General features: G+C 37.4%; 1 non-coding gene across 1 annotated transcript; it reads left to right on the top strand.

The window, feature by feature from the left end:
* The first annotated feature begins 18,517 nt into the window (after positions 1-18,517).
* LOC148580119 (small nucleolar RNA R71) lies at positions 18,518-18,625 on the top strand. The gene has a single exon (XR_015895619.1). It is a non-coding gene; the product is annotated as a small nucleolar RNA R71 (small nucleolar RNA).
* The last annotated feature ends 4,965 nt before the right edge of the window (positions 18,626-23,590 follow it).

Below are 23,590 nucleotides of genomic sequence, written 5' to 3'. Positions count from 1 at the left end.
AAGCAAAGTGCTAGGTGGGAGACAACCCACTATGGTATGATCGTTCTTTTCTTTATTTCTAGTTTCTCATATTCAATAACTCTTCTCTTTATCAGTACTTTTGTGCATCTACATCTGCATATTTATTAAAAAAAAAAAAATTTGCCACGCGACGCGACCGCATCAGCGATGCGTCCGCGTCGCATGGAGAGCGGAGAAAAATAAAAACGAACAGAGAGTCACGCTGGAGCGTGGCTAGAGGTGTGCCAATGACACAAATCATCCCACGCGACCACGTTGCAGACGCGATCGCGTCATATGGGCATACTGACCTCCCACGCGACCGCGTGCCCCACGCGACTGCGTGCCCTGATTTTCGACGTAAAAAGATGCACAGCTGAAAGTTGTGCTAGAGTGGTGCTGGACAGGCGCTGGACGCGCAATCTCCTTCACGCGACTGCATGCTCCACGCAGCTGCGTCGTTCCCTTCTGAAGCCTACTCACGCGATCGCATGCCCCACGCGATCGCATCACCTAGAATTTGGAATTTAATGATTTCGAACAGAGAGTTGTGCGAGTGCGAGGCAACCCTTGCGCCACTGGCACAAATTGGTTCATGCGACCGCTTGGCCGACGCGACCGCGTCAACCACCTTAAGCGCAAGTCGCGCGACCGCATGCCCCATGCGATCGCGTCGCTTGCGGCGCATAGTTTCTTTAATTTTGTCAAATATCATATCTTTTTCTCTCCAAATCCTATTTTTCTCTTTTCCCTCTCTACTTCTTCCTTCTCTCTTCTTCCTTCTATCTCACCTTTCACTCTCTGTCCCTCACCTCCATTAACAAGGTTTTATTTTCTTCTTCACCCTTTTCTCTTCTATCATTCTTCTTATTTTATATGTTATTTTCTTTTCTTTTCTTTTTCTTTTCATTATTCATATTTTCTTCCTACTTCTTTCCTATTTACATGGTGTTAGAATTTTATTTGAGTCATTATTTTTCATTATATGCTTGTGGATTGTTGCAAATTGTTTGACAATTATATATTATTTTCTTTAAAGGGTTGCTTGCATGTTCACTTTAATACTTTCTATAATTTATTTACCTTGCATGCTATGTGTTTGTAAAAAAGTCCATATGGCATTATGCACTTCTCTATGTTATTCTACTATTCAATGCTTGCTTTTCACAAATCCTCTTTACTATTATATTAATTAAATTTAATTGTCAATACAAACGTGATGGTTTGTTACAAAGTAATGCTTGGTCTATGCTACTCATGCCCTTTGCCGGCATGCCAATAAACACCTTGCATTCACTTGTCATCATATGCACTAACTATTCTCCATTAATGATCTTTCACATGTACTCATGAGCATGTGTTGACATCATTTACCTTTTAATGTGCATTTACAACCATCCCTTTTTCGTTCTCTTCATTGCTATATATCTCTTTGAATTTAATTTCCCTTCTCTTCCCTTTTTCAGGATGGCCACCAAGAAAGGAAAAGAGAAAGCTACTCCCAAACCTCCAGCAAGAAGAGGAACTAAAAGAGCACTAGTGGCAGCGCCTTCTTCAACTGCAGTCAAGCTCTCAACAAAAAGAGTTAAGAGGATCATAAAGGTTGATTAAAAGGAGAAAGCCTTTCCAGTGAAGGACACTGCGCGATTTTCCAATCGCTATTGTGAGCAGATGTTCCCTATTCTAGCTGAAAGGAGTTAAACAACGAACACCTTCTTATCCTCCCGCCCAATATTGCTACTTTTGTTAAGCCACAAATTGCATGAAGACAATGGGGTTTCCTACAGAGACAACAGAAGCAGGTCAATCTTTCTTGGATAGTCGAGTTCTACTCTAACTTCTACCTGCCTACTCTGCAGTCTGTCTATGTACGTCAGAAGCAAGTCCCATTACAGAAGAGGCTATCCAACAAGCTTTGAGTCTTCCCCCTATTCCAGAAGGAATGGACGCCTTTCAAGAAGCCGCACTCAAGTGCCAGATATACCAATTTGACTGGGAAGCTGTTCTCAGAGTTATCGCACTACCTGGCAGCCGTTGGATCTATGGATACCATCGTACCCGCCCTAAGGGTATATTGGCTTCAGCACTTACCTTGGAGGCTCGCGTATGGGCACAAATTATGTCCTATTACGTCTTTCCGAGCACTCACGAGTCCTCCTTCACTGTGGACATGGCCGTTCTACTATGGTGCATCCTTACAGACCAGCCTCTGAATCTACCAAGACATATCCGGAATGCCATGGGACACGTACAAATTGCGGGAAATTTACCTTTTCCCGCCTTGGTCTTAGATCTTGTCTCAGCAGCCAGAGTTTCCTACAGAGCTGGAGACACCAAAGCCATGCTCCCACGGGATGATCAGTATGTCCCTAATGGGAAATACCTCAGACTTTCAGCAGCCACTACAAGCCTTCCCACTGCTCCGGTTGAAGATATCCATTCTCCACAAGCACCTACAACAGATGAACTACTCCAGCAGATAATCCAAAGGTTGGATCGGCAAGACCAGAAAATGAAGTTAAGAGAGCGCCGTAACGAGCGCCGATTCAAACACCTCAAGGAGCTACTCAAGGGAAAATTCAAGGACTCAGATACCCCGGACTCCACTTCCTTTACCAGCACAGGGAGCCATGATGGTCCCGACTGTGGAGATACTGCTACCAGCCCACCCTTGTTCCTGACAGATGGCACCGAGGATGGTGCAAAGCCTTAAGTGTGGGGAGGTCGGTCAGTACCTGACTTCTGGAGGTAATTTCTCTTCCCTAGCACTAATAAATTAGGATATTTAGTTAGATTTTCTTTCTTTTATAGAATAGGATAAATTGCATAGTAATAGGTTAGTTGCATGCATGTGCTACTTGATTGAAAAGACAATAAGTTTCTTCTAAGACTCTATCTTTGGAACAAAATTTCACTAATTTTCAAAATTTTTATGATAAATTTGCTTGAAGTTATATTTGGAACATGATGTTTGAGCTAAAGAACACACAACCCGTGAGATTTGAGCCTTTATGAATGGTTACATTATTTAACCATAATTATTTTATTCTTGTGTGTTTACTTCTCTATGATTGTAATCTATATTTTGTTTTATCTTATATGTCTAATATTTATTATATTTGTATGCTTGCATATGATTGAGGCCATTATTTGTTTAGCTTACTTATCCAAATTAAGCCTACCCTTTTAATTACCTTTGTTAACCACTTTGAGCCTTTAAATCCCATTTGTTCTATATTTCACCACATTACTAGCCTTAAGCGGAAAAACAATTGTATATCCCAAATTGAATCTTTGGTTAGCTTAAGATAAAATTGTGTATGCTAGTTAAGTATGGGAAATTGTGGGAACAAAAGTTATTAAGGGAATATGTCATGATAATACAATAGGAATTTGGATACCTACTTATGTGAAACTATAAGAATTAAAAATCTATGTGCATTGATAAGCTATGTTTATTTTTATGTTAAAAAAAAGCAATAAATAAATAAAGGGACAAAATTACCCCAATGTTGAATTAAGAATTCAAGGATCAATGCACATATGATAAAAATTGAAATAAAAAGTTGATACATGAGTATGGAATGTAAAAGGGGAGCTCTGGGTAGCTAGGCATGAATTCTAAAGTCATGTAAAATATATAGGTTTGGTTGAAGCTTAGGTTAATTAAAGATTCAATTTATAAGCTCACTTGACCATATATGTATCCCTAGCTTTACCTTAGCCCCATTACAACCTTGAAAAGACATCATGATGTTTGCATTGGTATGTTAACTGTTGTTGATTGATTATGAGAAAAACAAAAGTTAGAGAGCATGATTAGAGAAGGATAGAGTGATTACCCTATACACTAGAGAGAATACACCATCAGTGAGGGTTCCATGCTTGAATTTCTATGTTCCCTGCTATCATGAGCTATCCTCTTGCATTTTTATCTGCTCTTACTTTATAAGAATTGAATTAGTGGAATTTTAATTATAATTGTTTTGAAGAACTTATTTACTTTTGATCAAGTGGACAAGAATCATATAGTTGCATTCATATATATATAGGATTGCATTGCATTGCATGAGTTTTTGCATGTTCATACTTGTTTACTTTATCTCCTTCAATTAAGCATGAGGACATGCTAATGTTTAAGTGTGGGGAGGTTGATAAACCACTATTTTATGGTTTATATTGTGTTTAATTGTGTGGTTTTATCATGATCCTGACCCACTTATTCATTAAAATAGTATGCAATTATATTTCCTTTCTGAAATTATTACATGAGTGAAAACTTCTTTCTAGAGACTTTTAATTGTACATTTTACTTCTCCTTTATTCCATTCGATGCCGTGATCTGTGTGTTAAGCGTTTCAGGCTTTATAGGGCAAGAATGAGTTGGAGATTGGAAAGGAAGCTAGCAAAAATGGAAGGAACACAAGAAATTGAGGAGATGACCAGCGAGAAGTGACGCGGACGCATGGGCGACGCGACCGTGCGGAGAAGATCAAATCGCAGTGACGCGGCTACATGGATGACGCAACCGCGCGAAATGGAAAAGTACGAGCGACGCGGAGACGTGGACGACGCGTCCGTGTGGAAAAGCAGAAACGCGAATGACGCGTCCGCATGAGCGACGCGATCGCGTGACCTGCGCGATCTGCATAATTTACAGATTTGCTGGGGGCGATTTCGGGCCCTATTTTCACCCAGTTTTCAGCCCGAAACAGCAGACTAGAGCCAGAGAACATGCAGAAACCAAAGACAACATTCATTCTACACAGTTTTTAGTTTTAGATCTAGTTTTGCTCCTCCTCTAGGTTTTCTCTCTATACATTCATAGTTCTTAGGATTTTAGTTTTCTCTTACTTTTTTGGCATTGGAACACTGAGAAGAGTTATTACCTCATCAAGACTTCGTCATTCTAGTTCGTTTTCTTTACTTGGTTTAATCTTCCATGTTCCTTGCTTTGTTTAATTTTACCATTGGAATATTCTTAGGATTATTTAATACAAGGATCACTTTTATTTTTAATTGACTATTTTAACTTTATTTACAATGTCTTTCTTTAATTCCTTTTTATATGCTATGAATTTTACATTCACAATGAGCGAGTAGTTCCCTAACTTGATGGGGAATTGATTGAAAGGAACCCTTGATTTGGAAGGCTTGAAAGAAAAATTGCAATTGGGTTTATGGTTGGATTGCCTCCTAATCACTAACACCAATCCCTTTTTATTAAGTGGATTGCAACTTGTGAATGGACATAGCATTCCAACTTGTTTGACTTTCCTTCACCTAGCGAAGGATAACTAAACAGGATAACCTTTAATTGTCAATCAATCCTGAAATTCATTCCAACAATAATAGGGATTCCAACTAATCAATTCCCAGTCAAGGCTTTTATTTACATTATTCAAATTTACCAATTTAATTTCCTGTTTTCCCAATTCAAACCTTTTTTGAAAACCTCTGATTAATAAAATAGCACAATTTTCTGCGACTCGTTGGTAGACGACCTGGGATTCATACTCCGAGTATTTTAAATTCAATTTTCTGTGACACCTTTCTAAATTGAGGAGCAGATTTCTGGCAAGTTAAGAACTATACTTACAACGTAAATGTTTTAACAATTTTTAATTTGCCAATTTCTGCACACCATCAGTCCTCTCCAGAGAGTTGTGCTTTAGCTTCTCTTAGCTTCCTCTTCAAGGTCCTTTCAGGTTCAGGATTAGTTTCAACAAGAATGCCCTTGTCCTTGTTCCTGCTCATAAGAAAGAGAAGACAACAAGAAAGTATGGAATCCTCTATGTTAGTATAGAGATTCCTTGAGGTGTCAGAGGAAAACAGGAATAGAGGGATGAGGTAGGTAGATAAGAATTCGAACATATGAAGTTAGAGAGAGTCCAAATTGCTAATTGAGGAGGAGTGTTAGTCCTTAAATAGAAATAGATGAGAGAGGTTATTTTTAAAATTTTTTAAAAGAAACAAAATAAAATTAAAATTTAAAATAATTAGTTAATTAAAAGAAATTTTGAAAAATGGTTAATGGTTTTTCAAAAATTAAAAGTGAGAAAGTTGTTAGGTGATTTTGAAAAATATTTTAAAATCAGTAATCAAAAATATATGATTGAAAAATATTTTGAAAAAGATGTGGTTGAGAAGATATAATTGAGAAGATATGATTGAAAAATAATTTAAAAAAAAAAATTAATTAATGATATGATTGAGAAGATATGATTGGAAATTAATGACTTGGCTAACAAGAAATTTAAAAGATATGATTCTACAATTCAAATATTGAACATTTCTTAATAGGCAAGTAACAACTTGAAATTTTTGAATCAAATCATTAATTGTAGCAAGGATTTTTGAAAATATTGAAAAATAATTTAAAAAAGATTTGATTTTGAAAAAGATATGATTGATAAGAGAGGATATGAAAAAGATAAGATTTTGAAAAATTAGTTTTAAAACTTTCAAAATTGAAAAAGATTTGAATTGAAAACAAAATTAACTCCTTGATGCTATCCTAGCGTTAAACGCCCAGAATGGTATCCATTCTGGCGTTTAACGCCCAAAGTACTACCCTTTTGGGCATCTAACGCCCAGCCAGGTACCCTGGCTGGCGTTTAAATGCCAGTTTTCCTTCCTTACTGGGCGTTTTGAAAACCCAGCTTTTTCTCTGTAATTCCTCTGCTGTATGTTCTGAATCTTCAATTCTCTGTATTATTGACTTGAAAAGACAGAATTTTGAACTTTTTTTTTGAATTTTTAATCATGAGAGAGAACAACAACAAAATGAAACTAATCATAAAAAAAAACTAAGATCAAATAAACAATGCATGCAAGAACACGTTGAATGTCAAGATGAACATCAACATATATTTTTAAGAAAAGAAAGACATGCAAGATACCAAACTTAGAAATTTTCATATTAGAGGCACTAACAAATTGAGAATGCACATGAGAAACACAAAAGACACAAAACAAGAGAATTTAAAGATGAGAACCAAGAAAATCATCAAGAACAACTTGAAGATCAATGAAGAACATAATGCATATATATTTATTTATTTTTTTCGAAAATTTTTAAGATAATTTAAAGTTATGCAATTGACATCAAACTGAAAATTTGACACTAGACTCAAACAAGAAACACAAAATTTTTTGTTTTTATGATTTTATGAAATTTTTTTGTATTTTTCAAAAATTATTTGGAAAAAGAAAAAAATAAATAAAGTCAAAAAATTTTAATATGAATTCCAGGAATGATGCAATGTTAGTCTAAAGCTTCAGTCTAAAAAAGATTAAACATGGCTAGCCAAGTTTCAGCAGGACATTACATACAACAACCAAATTGATGGGAATAAAAAAGGCTCCTGTGATGATAAAAGCATCATCTGAAACTCTAGAATTCATTCTTAAAAATTCTGAAGAACATAGAATAATTTATTTTTGTTTTTTTTGAAAAAAATTTTCGAAAATAAAAAGCTTAAAAATAAAATAAAATTACCTAATCTGAGCAACAAGATAAACCGTCAGTTGTCCAAACTTGAACAATCCCTGGCAATCTCAACTCTTTTTCACAACCCCACACAACTAACCAGCAAGTGCACTGGGTCGTCCAAGTAATAAACCTTACGTGAGTAAGGGTCGATCCCACGGAGATTGTTGGCTTGAAGCAAGCTATGGTCATCTTGTAAATCTCAGTCTGGCATATTCAAATGGTTATGAGGTTTTGAGAATTAAAATATAAATAAAATATAAAATAAGATAGAAATACTTATGTAATTCATTAGTGGGATTTCAGATAAGCGTACGGAGATGCTTGTTGCTTCTGAATCTCTGCTTTCCTACTATCTTCATTCAATCATTCATACTCCTTTCCATGGCAAGCTGTATGTTGGGAGATCACCGTTGTCAATGGCTACTGTCCGTCCTCTCAGTGAAAATGGTCCAAATGCGCTATCACCGCACGGATAATCATCTGTCGATTCTTACTCATGTTGGAATAGGATCCATTGATCCTATTGCATCTGTCACTACGCCCAACATTCACGAGTTTGAAGCTTGTCACAGTCATCCCATCCCAGATCTTACTCAGAATACCATAGACAAGGTTTAGACTTTTTGGATCTCAAGAATGCTGCCAATTGATTCTAGCTTATACCACGAAGACTCTGATCTCAAGGAATTGAAGGCTCTGTTGTCAGGAGAGATAATCAAACGCATGGACCAGGAATCCAGGAGATATGCATTCAAGCTTGTTTTCATGTAGAATGGAAGTGTTTGTCAGGCATGCGTTCATAAGTGAGAATGGTGATGAGTGTCACTTGATCATCACATTCATCATGTTCTTGTGTGCGAATGAATATCTTAGAATAAGAATAAGCTTGAATTGAATAGAAAAATAATAGTACTTTGTATTAATTCATGAGGAACAGCAGAGCTCCACACCTTAATCTATGGGGTGTAGAAACTCCACCGTTGAAAATACATAAGTGATAATGGTCCAGGCATGGCCGAATGGCCAGCCCCCAAAACATGATCAAAGATGAAAAGATATAAAGATGATCTAAATATTCATTCTCCGATGTGAAATAAATTACTAAAAGTAGTTTTTATACTAAACTAGTCACTCAGAAATTGAGTAACTAAGTGCAGATAGCGCAGAAATCCACTTCGAGGGCCCACTTGGTGTGTGCCTAGGCTGAGCATTGAAGCTTTCACGTGTAGAGACTCTTCTTGGAGTTAAACGCCAGCTTTGGTGCCAGTTTGGGTGTTTAACTCCAGCTTTGGTGCCAGTTTGGGTGTTTAACGCCAGAATAGGGTAGAAAGTTGGCATTCAAACGCTAGTTTGCATTATCAAAACCTGGGCAAAGTATGGACTATTTTATATTGATGGAAAGCCCAATATGTCTACTTTCTAACGCAATTAAGAACGCGCCAATTGGGTTTCTGTAGCTCCAGAAAATCCATTTCCAGTGCAGGTAGGTCAGAATCTAACAGCATCTGCAGTCCTTTTTCAGCCTCTAAATCAGATTTTTGCTCAGGTCCCTCAATTTTAGCCAGAAAATACCTGAAATCACAGAAAAATACATAAACTCATAGTAAAGTCCAAAATTGAAATTTTTCTTGAAAACTAATAAAAATATACTAGAAAGTAGCTAGATCCTACTAAAAACTACCTAAAAACAATGACAAAAAGCGTATAAATTATCCGTTCATCAGCGTCGCTGTAAAATGCTCCAAGTCATGCGCATGCGTCAGCCGTGCGTGCACGTCGCTCCTTGCTTCTCAGTGATGGACCCCGTGGACTATGTTGGTATAGAATTTCTCAATAAAATCCCGTTGCAAATATAGCTCTTCCCAACAACAATCCTCGAGTATCAAATTTAGAAGGGAATTTGGTTGTCACAAGTTCAACCCCAATAAAATTAACCGAAGTATTCAAACCTCGTGTTCTCTCACAAGGAATGGGCAAACATGTGCTTCAACATTGGTTAGAAATCCGGGATTGCAAGTCATGAGCAAGAAATTAAACTAGGAATCTTAACAAGCAAGTATTCTTGAAATGCAAGAAACTAATTCAAACAACGAGAGCAAATTGTAAATAATTCCGAACTCATAAAATAACATCCAATGTAATTCTATTCTAAACTAAACAAAAAACTATAACTAAGACAAAATAATCAAGATTTTTGGGTTTTCAAATATGAATGATAAAAATAACTCTTGGCTAGACATGGGAATTGGGGTCACTATCCTTGTCTAATAACCATATCTTGACAATTATGAGGAACCAAACTCATTAAGTCTACATCTATACTTGAAGTATGTTAAATGGTTTGGTCAACATTAACCCATAAGGTCCACCCTAACTACCAATTAACTTGATAGTAGGCTAGTGTCAATGGCTATCAAATTGACCACTAAGGGTTCCCAAATCATCAAATTCATTAGACCCAATGACTCAAGTTTACCCGATTCCCTTAGCCTAGGCCAAGAGTAAAAAGGACTACTCCATAATCAAAGGAAACATTTCATCAAACACATGGTAAGCATTAATAAAAGACCTATTCAAACTGCAATTAAATTGGAACTAACATGTACCCACTAACAATTATCAACATACAATCACTCAAACAACACAATTAATCATGGAAATCATCAATGCAAAAATAACAAATCAAGATCTACAAGATTCATGAAATGGGTATAAAATAACAAACAACAAGAAAACATAAAACTAACACAAGATCTAAACAAAATTATACTAGAGAATTCAAATTAAAAAATTAAAACTAGTAATTGACAAGATCCAATTCAGAATTCAACAAGGGAAGATCAAATAAGAGCTAGATCTAGAGAAGAAGAAGGATTTCTCTCTCCAGAAAAACAAAGAACCAAAAACTAACTAAAATTATGTCTAAGTGTAAAATGATTAATCCCCCTTTTCCCCCTAGCATCCTTGGGTCTTTTCCATGCAGGAACAGCTTGAATTTGGGCCTGATGAGCCTCAGAAATCGCCAGGCACAATTTCCTTTAATGAGGTCATGTGCAGCTTTCCGCGCATGCGCGCCGATTGCTTTTGAAATCCACGCGTGCGCGTCGGTGGGAATTCTCTGATCCGCGCGAATGCGTCCATCCTTGCGCGCCGCTTCCAACTATCTTCATCCACGCGTGCGCGTCTGTGCTGAGGTTCCCAAAATCTAAGTCTTCATGTTCCTCCCTTTTGTGCATGCTTTCTTTCTCTCTTCTAGGCCATTCTTGTCCTATAAATCCTGAAATCACTCAACAAATATATCACGGCATCGAATGACAATAAAAGAGGATCAAAATATAGCAATTCTAAGGTAAAATAAGCATGTTTTTCATCATGAAGCAATATTAGGAAGAGAACACAAAATCATGCATTTTTTGTGGATAAGTATGAGAAATATTGACAAAACCCCCCAAATTCTACACAATATAAGCCACAAAATTGGGGTTTATCAAATCTCCCCACACTTAAACTAAGCATGTCCTCATGCTTAAAATAAAAAGACAAAAGATCATGGTAAGAAAGGGTTTATGCAATGCAAATTTCCTAAATGAATGCATGCAACTAAAGTGAAATCATCTATCTACTTGGTCAAAGGGTAAATCTATCCTCCAAGAACACATATGAGCATACGGGGTGAAAATGATATGTAGTTCATGAATCCTACCAATTTGAACATCAACATGAAGTGCATATAACTTGCTAGATGAACGCTTGTGAAAGCCGGGAACAAGGAGTTGAGCATCGAACCCTCACTGGAAGTGTATCCGCTCTATTCGCTTGAGTGTATAGGGTTCGTCACTAAATCCTCTCCTAATCATGCTTTCAAAGATTTGTCTTTCATCTAACAATCAACAATTACTTAAGGCATGCTTACAAGTATCATGAGGTCTTATTCATGGGTTGTAACGGGGCTAAGGTGAAGGTATGGATGTATATGGTCAAGTGAGCTTAAAATTTGAATCCTTGGTTAACTTAGGATCCCACTAGATACATAGAACAACCTATACAACTATAATACAATACCTAGCTACCCATATGTTTCACTTTTTGCATATTCATGCATTCTTTTCAGTTCACATCCCATATGCATTGTTATTATTACTTTGTCTTGGGGTATTTTTGTCCCCTTTCATTTCTTTCTCTTTTTCTGTTTTTGTTTCTTCTATTTTTCTATTTCTTTTTTGGTCCCCTTTTTCTTGGGGTTTCATGTACAAAAGTTCCAATGCACATGGCTCAATCATTCAATACATGAGTATGTTCCCACTTCCTAAAATTTACAATTACAATTACAAATACACACCTTTATATCTACCCAAGTTCCCAAGTACACCCTCCCAATTGAATGACACACACCCTAACTTACCTAAGCTAATCAAGGATCCAAATCTAGGGACATTCATTATTTTTCACTTAGGATTGTTGATGTGCTCTATTTAAGAACAAAGAGGGTTTATCATAGGCCCAAAACTGGTTAGCAATGGTAGATAAAAGGGTTAAGGACGTTTGGGAAAAGTGACTATTGAAATGATGGCTTCAATCATGTAAATGCATTCATACACAAAGTAATAGACATATAGAATCAGACAAAGCAAGGATTACAATCATAGAGAGAGAATAATGCACACAAGAATGGAAAATAATGGTTAGAAGATGTAACCACACAATAGGCTCAAAACTCACATGCTTGTGTTCTTAGCTCAATCACTATGTTCCAAAATACATTCTCGAAGCAAGTTTATCGCAAAAATTTTTTTTCAAAATTGGTAGGGAAACCCAAAACACAGCTTCTTGGGGAAGAAGTTATTATTTTGACCAAGTAACTCTATAGGAACTAACTATCATGCAAGGAGTATTTACAAGCAAGACTGACTACACATGCAATGTACTAACTACTAAGCAAAAGATAAATCCATCGGTGTTGAAAGGAAGAGATTGTTACCCATGGAGATCGAACGAACGACCTCTCCACATTTAGAATTTAGCACGGTCCTCCGTGCTACCAACAATGCTCAAAGAACGGTCGGGACCGGAACCTTCACTATCCCTTCCATCAGAGCTCCCATCACTTGGGTTTGAGGTAGATGTGAATATTTCGGGTTCCTCCATGCTAGGGGTAACTGGTATGCAAAATCGTGATCGTTCATTCCTTGGAAATGGCGTCAAAAACTTAATACGCACGTTCATAATTTTAGTTCTTTGTCACAACTTCACACAACTAACTAGCAAGTGCACTGGGTCATCCAAGTAATAAACCTTACGTGAGTAAAGGTCGATCCCACGGAGATTGTCGGCTTGAAGCAAGCTATGGTCACCTTGTAAATCTCAGTCTGGAGAATTTAATTGGTTATAGAGATTTGATAATTAAAAGATAAATAAAATATAAAATAGGATAGAGATACTTATGTAATTCATTGGTGAGAATTTCAGATAAGCGTATAGAGATGCTTTTGTTCCTCCTGAACCTCTACTTTCCTGCTGTCTTCATCCAATCATTCCTGTTCCTTTCCATGGAAAGCTTTATGTAGGGCATCACCGTTGTCAATGGCTACTTTCCGTCCTCTCAGTGAAAATGGTCCAAAATGCGCTGTCACTGCACGGCTAATCATCTGTCGGTTCTCGATCATACTGGAATAGGATTCAGTAATCCTTTTGCGTCTGTCACTACGCCCAGTACTCGCGAGTTTGAAGCTCGTCACAGCCATCCCTTCCCAGATCCTACTCGAAATACCACAGACAAGGTTTAGACTTTCCGAATCTCAAGAATGGCCGCCAATAATTCTAGCCTATACCACGAAGACTCTGATCTCACGATCAGGAGGCTAAGAGATACACATTCAAGCTTGTTTGCATGTAGAACGGAAGTGTTTGTCAGGCACGTGTTCATAAGTGAGAATGATGATGAGCGTCACATAATCATCACATTCATCATGTTCTTGTGTGCGAATGAATATCTTAGAGAAGAAATAGGCTTGAGTTGAATAGAAAAATAATAGTACTTTGCATTAATTCATGAGGAATAGCAGAGCTCCACACCTTAATCTATGGGGTGTAGAAACTCCACCGTTGAAAATACATAAGTGAAAATAGGGTAGACATGGCCAAGTGGCCAGCCTCAAAAACATGATCAAAGGATCAGAAGATAATCCAAAGATAAAACTTCTGATTTAAATACAATAGTAAAAAGTCCTATTTATATTAAACTAGTTACTAGGGTTTACAGAAATGAGTAAATGATGCAGAAATCCACTTCCGAGTCCACTTGGTGTGTGCTTGGGCTGAGCATTGAAGCTTTCACGTGTAGAGGTCTTTCTTGGAGTTAAACGCTAGTTTGTAACATGTTTTTGGCATTTAACTCTGCTTTGCAACCTGTTTCTGGCGTTTAACTCCAGAATAGGGTAGAGAGCTGGTGTTGAATGCCAGTTTGTGTTATCTAAACTCGGGCAAAGTATGGACTATTATATGTTGCTGGAAAACCTGGATGTCTACTTTCCAACGCAATTGAGAGCACGTCATTTGGACTCCTGTAGCTCCAGAAAATCCACTTTGAGTGCAGGGAGGTCAGAATCCAACAGCATCTGCAGTCCTTCTTCAACCTCTAAATCTGATTTTTGCTCAAGTCCCTCAATTTCAGCCAGAAAATACCTGAAATCATAGAAAAACACACAAACTCATAGTAAAGTCCAGAAATGTGATTTTTATTTAAAAACTAATAAAAATATACTAAAAACTAACTAAATCATACTAAAAACTATGTAAAAACAATGCCAAAAAGCGTATAAATTATCTGCTCATCACAACACCAAACTTAAATTGTTGCTTGTCCCCAAGCAACTGAAAATCAAATAGGATAAAAAGAAGAGAATATACTATAAATTCCAAAATATCAATGAAACTTAGCTCCAATCAGATGAGCGGGACTAGTAGCTTTTTGCCTCTTGAATAGTTTTGGCATCTCACTTTATCCCTTGAAGTTCAGAATGATTGGCATCTATAGGAACTCATAATTCAGATAGTGTTATTGATTCTCCTAGTTTAGTATGTTGATTCTTGAACACAACTACTTTATGAGTCTTGGCCGTGGCCCTAAGCACTTTGTTTTCCAGTATTACCACCGGATACATAAATGCCACAGACACATAATTGGGTGAACCTTTTTAGATTGTGACTCAGCTTTGCTAGAGTCCCCAATTAGAGGTGTCCAGGGTTCTTAAGCACACTTTGTTTTTGCTTTGGACCTCAACTTTAACTGCTCAGTCTCAAGTTTTCACTTGACACCTTCACGCCACAAGCACATGGTTAGGGACAGCTTGGTTTAGCTGCTTAGGCCAGGATTTTATTCCTTTAGGCCCTCCTATCCATTAATGCTCAAACCCTTGGATCCTTTTTATTACCCTTGCCTTTTGGTTTTAAGGGTTATTGGCTTTTTTCTCTTGCCTTTTGGTTTAAAGAGCTTTTGGCTTTTTCTGCTTGCTTTTTCTTTTTTTTTCGCCATTTTTCTTTTTCTTTTATTTTTGTTTTTTTTTGCAAGCTTTTGTATTCACTGCTTTTTCTTGCTTCGAGAATCATTTTTATGATTTTTCAGATCATCAAATAACATTTCTCCTTTTTCCTTATTCTCCAAGTGCCAACATATTTAACATTCATAAACCACAATATCAAAAGACATATGCACTGTTCAATCATTCATTCAGAAAATAAAAAGTATTGTCACCACATCAAAATAATTAAACTAGTTTCAAGGATGAATTTGAAACCATGTACTTCTTGTTCTTTTGTAATTAAAACATTTTTCATTTAAGAGAGGTGATGGATTTATAGGACATTCATAACTTTAAGGCATAGACACCTAAACACTAGTGATCATGTAATAAGACACAAACATAAATAAAACATAAAGCATAGTAAACGAAAAACAGAAAAATAAGAACAAGGAGATTAAGGAACAGGTCCACCTTAGTGAGGGTGGCGTCTTCCTCTTCTTGAAGAACTAATGGTGCTCTTGAACTCCTCTATGTCTCTTCCTTGCCTTTGTTGCTCCTCCCTCATAGCTCTTTGATCTTCTCTAATCTCATGGAGGATGATGGAGTGCTCTTGGTGCTCCACCCTTAGTTGTCCCATGTTGGAACTTAATTCTCCTAGGGAAGTGCTAATTTGCTCCCAATAGTTTTGTGGAGGAAAGTGCATCCCCTGAGGCATCTCAGGTATTTCATGGTGAGGAATTTCCTCATGCTCTTGTTGAGGTCCATGGTCTCTTATTTGCTCCATCCTCTTCTTAGTGATGGGCTTGTCCTCTTCAATGAGGATGTCTCTTGGCCACAACTTCGTAGAAGTGGTCTTGATGGACCTTTGAAATGAATCTCTCCATCTCCCATGACTCAGAGGTGGAAGCAATTGCCTTCCCTTTCCTCTTTCTTGAGGTTTCTCTGGTCTTAGGTGCCATTAGTGGTTATGAAAAAATAAAAAGCTATGCTTTTACCACACCAAACTTAAAATGTTTTCTCGTCCCCGAGAAAAAGAAGAAAGAAAGAAGTAGAAGAAGAAGAAGAAAAATGGAAGAGAGGGAGAGAGATGTGTATTTGGCCAAGGGGAAGAAGAGAGGGTTGTGTTGTGTGAAAATGAAGAAGGAATGAGGGGTTTATATAGGAGTGTGGGAAGGTTTAGGGTTCGGCCATTAGGGTTCGGTTTGGGAGGGAAAAAATTTTGAATTTTAGAGGTAGGTGGGGTTTTTGGGGAAGAGAGGATAGATGTGAGTGGTGAAGAAGTGATGGGGAAGAGTGATTGAGGTGATTGGTGAGGGGTATTTGTGGAAGAGAGTCATGAAAAGGTGTGAGGAGGAGAGAAGAAAATGTGGGGATCCTGTGGGGTCCACAAATCCTGTGGGGTCAAGGACTTAACATCCCTGCTCCAATTAGGCGTGTAAAACGCCCTTAGCATGCATGTCTGGCGTTAAACGCCAGCTTGCTGCTTGTTTTTGGCGTTAAACGCCCAAATGTTGCTTGTTTCTGCCATTTAACGCCACTTACATGTTCTGTTCTGGTGTTAAACACCAGTCTGGTGCTTGTTTCTGGCGTTTAATGCCAGCTTGATGCTTCTTTCTAGCGTTAAATGCCAGTTTGATGCTTTTTACTGGCGTTTAAACGCCAGTAAGTTCTTCCTCCAGGGTGAGCTATTTTTAAAGCTGTTTTTCATTCTATTTTTTATTTTTTAATAGTTTTTGTGACTCAACATGATCATCAACCTAAAAGAATAAAATAAAATAACAATAGAATAAAATAGATATAATTAAATAACACTAGGTTGCCTCCCAATAAGCACTTCTTTAATGTCAATAGCTTGACAATGAGCTCTCATGGAGCCTCACAGATGTTCAGAGCATTGTTGGAACCTCCCAACACCAAACTTAGAGTTTGACTGTGGGAGCTTTGGTTGACTCTGCAGTGAGAGAAGCTTTTCATGCTTACTCTCCATGGTTACAGAAGGAGATCCTTGATTTTTAAACACAAGGTTGTCCTCATTCAGTTGGAGGACCAACTCTCCTCTATCCACATCAATCACAGCTCTTGCTGTGGCTAGGAAGGGTCTTCCAAGGATGATAGATTCATCCTCTTCCTTCCCAGTGTCTAGGATTATGAAATCAGCAGGGATGTAAAGGCCTTCAACCTTTACTAGCACGTTCTCTACTAGTCCATAAGCCTGTTTTCTTAAGTTGTCTGCCATCTTTAATGAGATTCTGGCAGCTTGCACCGCAAAGATCCCAAGTTTCTCCATTACAGAGAGTGGCATTAAGTTTATTCCTGACCCCAGGTCACACAAAGCTTTCTCAAAGGTCATCGTGCCTATGTTACAGGGAATTAAGAATTTACCAGGATCCTATTTCTTTTGAGGTATTTTCTGCCTATCCAATGCATTTTGTTCATTGGTGAGCAAGGGAGGTTCATCTTCCCAAGTCTGATTACCAAATAATTTGGCATTCAGCTTCATGATTGCACCAAGGTACTTAGTAACTTGCTCTTCAGTATTGTCTTCATCCTCTTCAGAGGATGAATACTCATCAGAGCTCATGAAGGGTAGAAAAAGGTTCAATGGAATCTCTATGGTCTCTAGATGAGCCTCAGATTCCTTTGGTTCCTCAGAGGGAAAATCCTTATTAGTCACTGAGCGTCCCAGGAGGTCTTCCTTACAAGGATTCACGTCCTCCTCCTCCTCTTTGGGTTTGGCCACACCAAGTAAGGTAATGGCCTTGCACTCTCTTTTTGGATTCTCTTATGTATTGCTTGGGAGAGTACTAGGAGGGGTTTCAGTGACTCTTTTACTCAGCTGGCCCACTTGTGCCTCCAAATTTCTAATGGAGGACCTTATTTCATTCATGAAACTTAAAGTGGCCTTAGATAGATCTGAGACTATATTTGCTAAGCTAGATGGATTCTGCTTAGAATTCTCTGTCCGTTGCTGAGTGAATGATGGAAAAGGCTTGCTATTGCTAAACCTATTTCTTCCACCATTATTAAAGCCTTGTTGAGGCTTTTGTTGATCCTTCCATGAGAAATTTGGATGATTTCTCCATGAGGGATTATAGGTATTTCCCTAGGGTTCCCCCATGTAATTCACCTCTGCTATTGCAGGGTTCTCAGGATCATAAGCTTCTTCTTCAGAAGATGCCTCTTGAGTACTGTTGGATGCAGGTTGCAATCCATTCAGACTCTGAGAAATTATATTGACTTGCTAAGTCAATATTTTGTTCTGAGCCAATATGGCATTCAGAGTATCAATTTCAAGAACTCCCTTCCTCTGAGGCATCCCATTACTCACAGGATTCCTTTCAGAAGTGTACATGAACTGGTTATTTGCAACCATGTCAATGAGTTCCTGAGCTTCTGCAGGCGTTTTCTTTAGGTGAATGGATCCACCTGCAGAATGGTCCAATGACATCTTCGATAATTCAGACAGACCATCATAGAATATATCCAGGATGGTCCATTCTGAAAGCATGTCAGAAGGACACTTTTTGGTTAGTTGCTTATATCTCTCCCAAGCTTCATAGAGGGATTCACCTTCTTTCTGTTTGAAGGTTTGAACATCCACTCTAAGCTTGCTAAGCTTTTGAGGAGGAAAGAACTTGGCCAAGAAAGCCGTGACCAGCTTATCCCAAGATTTCAGGCTATCTTTAGGTTGAGAGTCCAACCATATTCTAGCTCTGTCTCTTACAGCAAACGGGAAAAGCATAAGCTTGTAGACCTCAGAGTCAACTCCATTGGTCTTAATAGTATCACAGATCTGCAAGAATTCAGTTAAGAACTAAAAAGGATCTTCTGATGGAAGTCCATGAAACTTGCAGTTCTGTTGCATCAGAGAAGCTAATTGAGGCTTTAGCTCAAAATTGTTTACTCCAATGGCAGGGATTGAGATGCTTCTTCCATGTAAATTGGAATTTAGTGCAGTAAAGTCACCAAGCATCTTCCTTGCATTGTTATTATTTTCGGCCATGTCTCCTTCTTTTTCGAAAATTTCTGTCAGATTTTCTCCAGAGAGTTGTGCTTTAGCTTCCCTTAGCTTCCTCTTCAGAGTCCTTATCCTTGTTCAGGATCAGCCTCAACAAGAATGTTCTTATCCTTGTTCCTGCTCATATGAAAAAGAAGAAAACACAAAAGAAAATATGGAATCCTCTATGTCACAGTATATAGATTCCTTTATGTGAGTAGAAGAAGAAAAGAAATTCGAACACAGAAAGAGGGAGTGGGTTCGAATTTTTAAGAAAGAGAAGTGTTAATAGATAAATAAATAATTAGAAGGAGGTGAGAGAGAAGAATTTTTGAAAATAATTGAAAAGAAAAGAAAAATATTTTTGTTTTTATTTTGAATTTTGGTTAGAATTCGAAAATTAAGAAAAAAAATAAAATTAAATCAAATTAAATTTAAAACAAATAGTTAATTAAAAAGGAATTTTGAAAAAGAGGTTAGTGATTTTCGAAAATTAGAGAGAGAGAATTAGTTAGGTAGTTTTGAAAAAGATAAGAATCAAAGAGGATAAGATTAAATAGAAAAAGATTTGAAAATCAATTTTGAAAAGATAAGAAGTTAGAAAAGATTTTGAAAAGGATGTGATTGAAATTTATTTTGAAAAAGTTTTGAAAAATAAATTTTAAAAGATTTTATTTTGAAAATTAAAGTTGATTACTTGACTAACAAGAAACAAAAAGATATGACTTTAAAATTTAAAGATTGAACCTTTCTTAATAGGCAAGTAACAAACTTTAAAATTTTTGAATCAGTCATATTAGTTGTTAGTAAAGATTTTGAACTTATGAAACAAAATAAGAAAAAGATTTTTGAAAATCAATTTGAAATTTTCGAAAATATGAAAGAAAAAATGAGAAAGATTTGATTTTTGAAAAAGATTTGAAAAAGATAGGATTTTTTTAAATTGAAAATTTGATTTGACTCATAAGAAACAACTAGATTTTAAAAATTTTGAAAAAGTCAACTCAAATTTTCGAATTTTATGAGATGAAAAAGGGAAAGATATTTTTTTATTTTTAAATTTTGAATGAAGAAAGAGAAAAACACAAAAAAGACACAATGCATGAAAATTTTGGATCAAAACAAATGATGCATGCAAGAACACTATGAATGTCAAGATGAACACCAAGAACACTTTGAAGATCAAGATGAACATCAAGACTTATTTTTGAAAATTTTTAAGAAAAGAAGAGCATGCAAGACACCAAACTTAGAAATTTTTAATTTTTAGACACTATGAATGCAAGAATGCATATGAAAAACAAGATGCAACACACAACAAGAAAATATGAAGATCAAACAAGAGGATTCATCAAGAACAACTTGAAGATCATGAAGAATGCAATGCATGAAATTTTAAAAAATGCAAGAAAAAGATAAACATCCAATTGACACCAAACTTATAAATTGATAATAGACTCAAACAAGAAACACAAAATTATTTTTGGTTTTATGGTTTTAAAAATTTTTTGGATTTTTCGAAAATTATTTTGAAAAGGAAAATAAGGATTTCAAAATTTTTAATAAGAATTCTAGGAATCTTGCAATGTTAGTCTAAAACTCTGGTCCAGGAATTAGACATGGCTTACTAGCTAGCCAAGCTTTCAGTAAAAGTTCCAGTCCAAACCTCTAGACATGGCCAATGGCCAGCCAAGCTTTAGCATACATAGTTCAAGCATGTGAAGAAGAAGCCTCAGTCTAAAAGAATTTAGACATGACTTTACAGCCAGCCATGATTCAACATTTCCCATGAAATTCTAGAATTCCTTCTCAAAAATTCTGAAGCCATAGAATAATTTATTATTTTTTTAATTTTTTTTGAATATTTTTCGAAAATAAAAGAATAAAAAGAAAAAGCTTCAAATTAAAATAAAATTACCTAATATGAGCAACAAGATGAACCGTCAGTTGTCCAAACTCGAACAATCCCCGGCAACGGCGCCAAAAACTTTGTATACAAAATCGTGATCGTTCATTCCTTGGAAACGGCGTCAAAAACTTAATACGCACGTTCATAATTTTAGTTCTTTGTCACAACTTCGCACAACTAACCAGCAAGTGCACTGGGTCGTCCAAGTAATAAACCTTACGTGAGTAAGGGTCGATCCCACGGAGATTGTCGGCTTGAAGCAAGCTTTGGTCACATTGTAAATCTCAGTCAGGCGAATTCAATTGGTTATGGAGATTTGATAATTAAAAGATAAATAAAATATAAAATAGGATAGAGATACTTATGTAATTTATTGGTGAGAATTTCAGATAAGCGTATAGAGATGCTTTTGTTCCTTCTGAACCTCTGCTTTCCTGCTGTCTTCATCCAATCATTCCTGCTCCTTTCCATGGCAAGCTTTATGTAGGGCATCACCGTTGTCAATGGCTACTTCCCGTCCTCTCAGTGAAAATGGTCCAAAATGCGCTGTCACCACACGGCTAATCATCTGTCGATTCTCGATCATACTGGAATAGGATTCAGTAATCTTTTTGCATCTGTCATTACGCCCAGCACTCGCGAGTTTGAAGCTCGTCAAAGCCATCCCTTCCCAGATCCTACGCGGAATACCACAGACAAGGTTTAGACTTTCCAAATCTCAAGAATGGCTGTCAATAATTCTAGCCTATACCAGGAAGACTCTGATCTCACGATCAGGAGGCTAAGAGATACACATTCAAGCTTGTTTGCATGTAGAACGGAAGTGTTTGTCAAGCACGCCTTCATAAGTGAGAATGATGATGAGCGTCACGTAATCATCACATTCATCATGTTCTTGTGTGCGAATGAATATCTTAGAGAAGAAATAGGCTTGAGTTGAATAGAAAAATAATAGTACTTTGCATTAATTGATGAGGAACAGCAGAGCTCCACACCTTAATCTATGGGGTGTAGAAACTCCACTGTTGAAAATACATAAGTGAAAATAGGGTAGACATGGCTGAGTGGCCAGCCTCTAAAACGTGATCAAAGGATCAGAAGATAATCCAAAGATAAAACTTCCGATTTAAATACAATAGTAAAAAGTCCTATTTATACTAAACTAGTTACTAGGGTTTACAGAAATGAGTAAATGATGCAGAAATCCACTTCCGGGCCCACTTGGTGTGTGCTTGGGCTGAGCATTGAAGCTTTCATATGTAGAGGTCTTCCTTGGAGTTAAACGCCAGTTTGTAACGTGTTTCTGGCGTTTAACTCTGCTTTGCAACCTGTTTCTGGCATTTAACTCCAGAATAGGGCAGAGAGCTGGCGTTGAATGCCAGTTTGTCTAAACTCGGGAAATGTATGGACTATTATATATTTCTAGAAATCCCTGGATGTCTACTTTGCAACGCAATTGAGAGCGCGTCATTTGGACTCCTGTAGCTCTAGAAAATCCACTTTGAGTGCAGGGAGGTCAGAATCCAACAGCATCTGCAGTCCTTTAACCTCTGAATCTGATTTTTGCTCAAGTCCCTCAATTTCAGCAAGAAAATACCTGAAATCACAGAAAAACAAAGAAACTCATAGTAAAGTCCAGAAATATGATTTTTATTTAAAAACTAATAAAAATATACTAAAAACTAACTAAATCATACTAAAAACTATGTAAAAACAATGCCAAAAAGCGTATAAATTATCCGCTCATCAGTAACACAATGCAGAAGCTTCTTGATATAAGTATATCGGCGTTGGTTGCGTCGCTCATATCTATCAATCTTCCGGTGTAGATTTTCTATCCTTTGATGTGTGGATCTTTGCAGTGGTAGTGATGATGAGGTAGAAGGAATAGTAGATGGAAGGGCTATGTCAAGGCTTGGGTTGATCATGGGAAGATGTAAGTATTTTCCGCTTGGGACCACATCGCCCTTAGCCGGAATTATAGCCTTCGTGTCTATATCTTCCCAAGGAACACCTGCGGTAGCAACTAAATTGGATACCAATGCTGGAAATGGCAAATTACCACGACCGAGGACTTGACCCATCGCTTGCTTGACAAGAGGCGGAATGTTCACCAGTCTCTCCGTGAGAATACACCAAACAAGCAAAGCGAGATCCGCCGTGAAGGACGACTTGTGGTGCTAGGTAGCACATAGTGGGATAGGATCTGGGCCCAAGCTCTAGCTTCTACAGTGAGGAAGCGAGTGTCAATGCACTTGGGCCTCATCCAGAGTCGACCATGGGTCCAAAATGCCTCTGGTTCAGCAATGACTCGGAGAATCGAGTCCCAATCAAATCCAAACTTTTCTTGCTGATGTAAGACCTCTTGGTAGCCATCCATGTCACTTGGTACTGGTAAGACATTAAGCACATGCTGAATAGCCTCTTCTGAAACTGAAACTTGCTTCTGACGCACATATACCGATTGAAGAGAGGGAAGATGGTAGTTAGTGTAGAAATCTACCACCCATGAGAGATTGACCTCTTGTGGTTTTCTTAGAAGAAACTCCCATCCTCGCTGTTCAATGCGGGGTAAAATAGAAGGAGCAACCTTGTTCGGGGAAGCGAGTAGATGCTCAGCATGATAGTTCCTCTCAACCATGGCAGAAACACAAGTTCACAGAAGCGGT

Source organism: Arachis ipaensis, chromosome B10 (genome assembly GCF_059453495.1).
Source record: "Arachis ipaensis isolate K30076 ecotype BB chromosome B10, ASM5945349v1, whole genome shotgun sequence".
In the NCBI taxonomy this organism is placed as follows: domain Eukaryota; kingdom Viridiplantae; phylum Streptophyta; class Magnoliopsida; order Fabales; family Fabaceae; genus Arachis; species Arachis ipaensis.
The sequence above is the reverse complement of the archived record's forward strand: the minus strand, read 5'-3'. Positions and strand labels throughout refer to the sequence as shown.